Raw genomic sequence first — 7,125 nt, forward strand, 5'->3', positions numbered from 1 at the left:
TGACGCATCACAGGAACTACGTCCATTTTATACATCTAGTTTATTACAGAAAAGGGTCTTTTTTCTTTGCTTTTTTTGGCTGGGTGGAATGACTTCATTCTCAGACAGTTTTTGAGCAACACATGGTAACGGCAATGCTTTAGGAATTCACAGCACCAGACTGTTTTTAAGCTAAGCTAAGCTAAGCTAAGGGTGTCCAGACTTCATAGGTACAAATGAGCGATCTCAGCTAACTCCCATCAGGAGACTAAATAAGTGAATTTCTGTATTTTCTACAACATTCCTTTAAATTGACTTTCAACGTTAATTAGAACATTCTTAACAAATCAACATAAAAGAGGCGAAAGACAAACTCGCTGTGTACGGCAAAGGTTAAAAACAGTCAGCACTAACTACAGCATGTGATTAGAAATGACTACAAGATTAGAAAGCAAATCCTGTGATCCTCATCAGACTGTGTCTTAATAAACTTTTCCATAATTGGCTACATAGCCAGTGCTGTCAGTGTTTCTGTGAAGCTGTTCTTGTTTACTTTCAGGAGAGGCAAAAACTTTAACAGAGAAATACAAAGAGTGATGATTGATGGACTCGATGCCCTCTGTCCAGGATGCAGCAGTGTGCTTATTTCGACACGTGGACCTCTGCTCTGCAGGGACTTCATCCAGACTGTCAAACTGGGCACGTGTATATATTTTTTTCCACTGTGTGCCCAGCTGGCCTTTTTGTAATTTTTACCCTGAGAAATGAATCTGGGTGGTGGTGCTGTGGTTGACTGAGATTACAGACCTCAGTGCTCCAAACCAAGGGAGGAGACCTGCTGCACCACAGGCTATAGAAAGACGGCAAACCGCAGGCCTGTCATCAGAATATACAGTGAAATGGTGCGCAGCCTCTGGAGGGAAATTAGTGGGGAAAATACTTCTGCAATTCCCTGACTCTAAGAAAACGTTTAAATTATATTTTTAGTTAAGTAAAAGCCGAAAAAAGACGCTAGATTTTCAGTAACGATCCAGACCAGGCTTTAATATTATACAAAAAAATTCCAAAAATTTCTACCATATGGTGACACTGGAACACCAACCAGGGGTGACGGGCATCTGTCACATGATCATCATCCTGATACATAAATAGAAGAAGGAGTGGCTCAGTATAAAAGCAGAACTCTTCACAACTCTTCTAATAAATTTCATTCAAGTTAAAGTAAATAAGTTTGGCCTCATTTGACCTGTTAACAAATAAGTCAGTGTGTACTCTGAGATTTCCTTAAGAGCAACTTTAACATTGAACTCGATACCATGCAGAATGGCCCCATTCTGGACATCATGCTAATTTATATGTTAATGATATGTTGCTATTATCTATGAATTAGTGTTAACATTAAAGTGCATTGTAACTAGTTGCGGTGATTTTTTTCTTATAGGTTAACACGTGTTTATGTAATCATAATCTACTTGGAAGTTCAGTTCAAGGGATATTAAGTAGCAAAAACTGAGAGTATGTCGGTTGTACTTGTGTTTTTTAGTAAGTGCACCAGTTACAGTGCTTCATCAGAAGGCAGAGACTGTAGTGCTTCACAGCTCTGTTTACAAAAAGGACTATTATACAGTTATTTAAGCTATTATAAACACAATATAGCAACATTTATCTCTGTTTTAAATATAATGAGTACATGCATTTTATTTTTCATTATTATTATTACTATTTATTAATTAATTATTATTCTTATCTGGCCTTCAGTCCAGATTGAATTGATTGAAATTCAGTGCATAAGCAGTATATCAAAGCCACTCAGCATTTCCTTGCCCCTCTTCTTCTGCCCAGTTTGGCAGGCACCAGTGCTGGGCGACAGGACCCTAATTCCCATAAAGATTTGGCCTGTTCTGCAGTACTCGGGGCTGCCCATGAATGCGAATGGAGAAGGAGAAGGGAGAGTAACACGAAACTGCATATTCATAAAGACTGAACTCTTTTGGTTGTATTACAAAACTGGATTCTGGCTTTCTCTTTCATTGCTCCATTTTAATTTCCTAAATAACTGACTTGCAAGACTTTTCCAACTTGCAACACGTCATTAAGACCACAGACTAAATTACATTAAGCTATGGTTAAGGTTAATTTAAAGCAATCCCAGCAACACTTAGGATAGACTTTCCCCCCATGAGACTCAACCTCACCTCAGGAAACACGAGCTTCCTTAAAAGGATTCCCTCAGCTGCTAATATATCAGACCTCTTGGCCTGACCACAAGTCTGATCGCTTCCACGCCTCTATATTGCGGGGATTTCGCCTCACGAGAAAACACCGGCAGGGCGACTCACCGGTGACCGCTGAATTCAGTAGTAATTCCTCCGGTGATGAAATCAAGAGGACAGAAATGGGGGGAAAGAGAGGAAAACAAGAAAGAAAAAAGTTGACAGGTCCGATGATCGAAAATAATGTGTCTGACCTTCTGAGGTGCAGATGCGGACGCTGCGCACCTCTGGGCAGAGGGGGAGGTGAACACGGATAGGTGGATGGACGGGTGGATGGAAGAGGAGATCCTGTCCGGGCGGACCGAGCAGCAGCTCTGACGGGGATGAATGAATCCCAAAAACAGAGCCTCAGTGGAAATATATAGAGAGGAGCTGCTGGAGTTCCCGACACTCTGCTGCCTCTGACCGGGCTGATGCTGCGTGCCGCTGCATGAGCACAACGAGGGGGACAGCGGCCTCTGGTGGCGGGGAGCAATAACACAGGCTTCGAGATTCTAAAGGGAAATTCCACTATTTTCCAGTTCCTCTCTCATTTCGCCAAACCCCCTAAAGATTTCAAAGATCTCAAAACGTTAAACGATATTCTTCCAAACCGTCTATGTTAGATTTTTTTCCAGTGTTTTGGCGGCATTTAGGCAAATGACACGCACAACTTAAATGTGCTATGACATGTAAACACAGACACTTTTTCACTTTTATTAAACCCTGGCTGACTTTAAAAAGAGCACCACAGAAATGTACAGTGGACTAAAACGTGTTCAGACACAAAAACAAAGTGGGGAGTTTGTCTGTGAAGGTTCAGCCAGTTTCAAGCAACTTAAAACAGTCCAGATGCTTTTCTTTCCAAGCTCCTTAGACAAAAATGTGGAGTTATTTAAAACTTTAGACAATATAAATCATTAAACTGAGAAAAGCAAAATGATACTCGTGAAACTATATGCAGCAGAAAGCAGACAAAGAAAATATATACAGTCTGAGAACATGGCACCAAAACTGTATAGTCCAGTAGAGTCACGCTGCATACATCCAGCAGCCAGTTTATTATGTGTGCCTGTTCAGGTCAAACTGAGCATCACGATGGTGAAGAAAGATGATAGAATGTGTTGTGGCTGTTGATGCCAGACAGGCTGATTCTGCTTGGATTTTCCAGAACAATGATCTCTGTGGTTTACAGAAAATGGTATAAAGAAGTTGAGATATCCAGTGAGCTGTATTTTCCTGGGGGAAAATACCTTCCTGATGCCAAAGGTCAGTGGAGAATGGTCAGACTGCTTTGAGCCAATAGTGAGGCAACAGGAACCATTTGTTACCATCAAGGTGTGCAGAAGAGCAGCTCTAAGTGCACAACACAAAGTAAATGGGCTACAGCAGCAGAAGACCACACCAGGTGTCCTGATCCTCCGGTCCTCTCTAGAGCTCCGTTTGTTTTGGATGTTTTCTCTCCCTCTTCATTCCTCCTCCTGGTCCCTGCCTCAATCTCCACGACTGCTCATCATCACTCACCTGCTGCATGATTGCTCTGCCACTACTTAAAGCCACGGCGGACTGTTGTTCATTGCTGGGTTGTTGTGCTTACCTTCGTTAGTGTAGTTCCAGCTCTCTTTGTGAATCTCCGAGTCTCATCGTGATTCCTGGTTTTTCCTAACGATCCTCAGGATCCCTGCCTGTTTCATGTGGACCCTGCTTGGATGAGTGTCAGTGAGTTTCAGCGTGGGAGTGGATTGAGTACGAGTGAGTCACAGACAGTGTGAAGAGGACTGTGGACGTGGACCCCTGCCCTGGACCTTCCCCTAGATTTCCTGGAGCCCGTGTCCCTTCATCACTGTAATTCAATTCAATTTTATTTATTTAGCACCAAATCACGACAAAAGTCACCTCAAGGCCCTTAAATATCTACATATGTGTATATATTTCACTTGGTGTTGTTGTAAATAAACCTCCCTTTACATGCACAGCTCTGAGTCCCGCATTTAAGTCCTGCCTGACCAGCCGTGACACCAGCCGCATGTTAGCTAACATCAGTCCATCAGACACTTTGATCCACAGCAGAACATTAAGAAAGCAATGAAATTATCCTCACTTTGCTGTGGATGTTATTGACCCACAGAGGGTTGACTCAGTGTACTGCTGCTTGTTAAAACTCTTAATTTGCAACAACCAAAGCACTGTTTTACTATTAGTTTGGGTCGTCATTGTAAAAACAGAAAAAAACTTTCTTGTGTGATACATTATGTCTGTCTGCTTTCATAAAATGCTACTTCAGCTAGTCCTGTATGAGCTCCTTCTTAGGGAGGACAGCGGCCTCTAGTGGCCACAAGTGATAACAAAGGTTCTGAGTTTATAAAGGGGAATCCCTACACCTGTTTCACACACCCTGCCCGGGATGAGGGGCTACAGGCAGTTTTTGGGGCACCGTCCCAGTTTGCTGCTGGTTTCGGGGGGAGCTGGATGTTCTGGTGTGGTCACCCACCCGCTCCCTTGGTTGCTTGGGGTGGCTAGGACCTCCTTGATGGGAGGGGCTCTGCCGGGTGGTTCTTGGGCACCTGTGGCCCTTTGACCCTGTTCTTGGACCAGGGCAGCCAGCCTCTAGCGGGGTCGACTACCTCTGGTCCTCTGGGACTCTCACCCCTTAGCTATGGGAAACCCATCTGGGCCCTTCCTGCTTCTTCTACTGGAATAGATGCGTGGATGACGCAGATGTGTGTTGGGGGCTTTGGATGGCATGTATCATATTCTGAGTGAGTGTTTAGTGTTTTTCCACCTTATTTACTTATAAATAAATAACTAAATAAATACGTTTTCAATTACTCTCTCCCCTTTATCTAAATCCCCCTAAAGTTTTCACCCAGCTATACCCAGTGAAAGCAACATCAGCAAAAGGGAACTCTAGAAGCCCGAGAAATATCAAGGGCTGAGGGGGGAGCTTGAGAAGATGTGGATGGTGAAGGCAACAGTACTAGTGTGATAACTGCAGCATCGGGGCAGCTACCCCCCAAATTGAGCCAGTGGCTCCAGCAGATCCCAGGAGTGATATCAGAGATCTCTGTCCAGAAGAGCGTAGTCCTGGGAACGGCAAAGATAATGCGCCAGGGCATGTGTATCCAGTACACTTTCCAGCCTAGGTCCCACATGCTACTCCTGGGATATGAGCAAGAGAGACAAAACTGAAGCTATATCAGCTCAGACATCATCTAGATTAACAAGGTTTGTGTCGGAACAATATGAGAACAGCATCCATTCCAAGCCTTGAGTTGGAGCAATACTCGAACAGCATATGGAAGAAGGACATCACCAGACCCTGACACGATTCATGCCTACTGGCTAAAGAAACTACCTGCACTCCATGAGTGTCTGGCAGCACATGCAGCACAACACTACATGCCTTTGCAACTTCAGGTTGGGGGTCTGACTCCCGACCAAGGCGTCTGAATCCAGTAAGGGTCCTTTTAGAGGTTTCAGAAAAACTGGAGAGGACTAAAGGAGAAGTGATGCATATTTATGGGACCCAAACACACTGTATGGCAGCATTTATTGAGAACACCTTGATGGCGATTATTTTATATTGTGTCACAATTAAAGAGGGTTGTTATTAGCTTCCGGAAATCAGCTTTAGTGTCGAAATCTAGTTTTCAGCTAATGTTTTTTTATTGATTTAAAACTTAAACTTCATCTTACTCTGTGTTGAGGGAAAGGGAACTACTGTAATTGTGCCTCTTTTTTGTTCCTGGATATTCATACATACAGAAAAAAAGACTTCAGGGGCATAAATACACATATACCATTGTGAAAATATTCTTTTTAACAAGAGAGAGGACAGTTCTCATAATGCTGGACACAAATGGAGAACTGATTCACTTGAGTCTGTTGGATCAGGAAATGTGACGACGCTGCACTTGTGGTCAACTAGACCACGAGTCACATGCCACTGTTCATCAACAACCCAGCCGTGCATTACAGAAGCACTTACGCCTTACTTAAACCTTTTTTTAAATTGTTTGCATGTTCAAATATTCTGTGTATTTTTGAGTGAACGGACTGTTGATGGCATTCTGTTTATCATTAATTATGATTTTATATCGTAACCATAGTCACGACACTTAACACTTTTCATGTTTGAGATTTGTGAACAGAGATTTGTCCTCACACCATCTTTCACCACCACTGCGGAGCAGCTTTCCGGCCGACTCCACACACACACACACACACACACACACACACACACACACACACACACACACACACACACACACACACACACACACCTCTCCCTCCAGGCCCGGTGTCACTGAAATGGCTCCTCTGCAGTGGAGCCATTTACCACACCTCCGCCAAAATATTTAACAGAAAATATTCAGAGCAGCACTTTGATACTCACACGTTGGGACTTTGTTTCACTCAGAAACAAAGTCCTATAAATATGTTTTAAAACCCCCACACCTGTACTAATGAAGATGCTGGTGCACAACTACATTTTCTTCCTCTGAGTGGTGATTCCATGCTGCTACATAGGAGAGCAAGGGATCACTGAAGCTGTGTGTGTGTGCGTGCATTAAGGTGTTGAATAAAAATGATTAAATATTAAGATTTTGTCAGTACCCTTATGTCATTGTGTTACAGGACATGTTACAACTAACCCAGACTATGGGGTTAATTGCATCATTTCACTCTTTGTGTTTGAGACCATACCATGCAAGTACTAATTGTATTGCTGAGAAAATAGCTGTACTATTTAACAGCAGAGACATGTAAATAGTTTGCATTACATTTTGCATCCACTACTTTAAAAGAGCTCGAAAGCAACAAATGCCAGAAACAGGGGAGACCGGGTATAGTTGTAACTATTTCTGGCTATTGTACTCACAAACACATATGC

The sequence above is a fragment of the Diplotaxodon limnothrissa genome, linkage group LG17, assembly GCF_057381915.1.
Source record: "Diplotaxodon limnothrissa isolate DT_005_m linkage group LG17, D_limnothrissa_male_GT1.1, whole genome shotgun sequence".
Lineage (NCBI taxonomy): Eukaryota > Metazoa > Chordata > Actinopteri > Cichliformes > Cichlidae > Diplotaxodon > Diplotaxodon limnothrissa.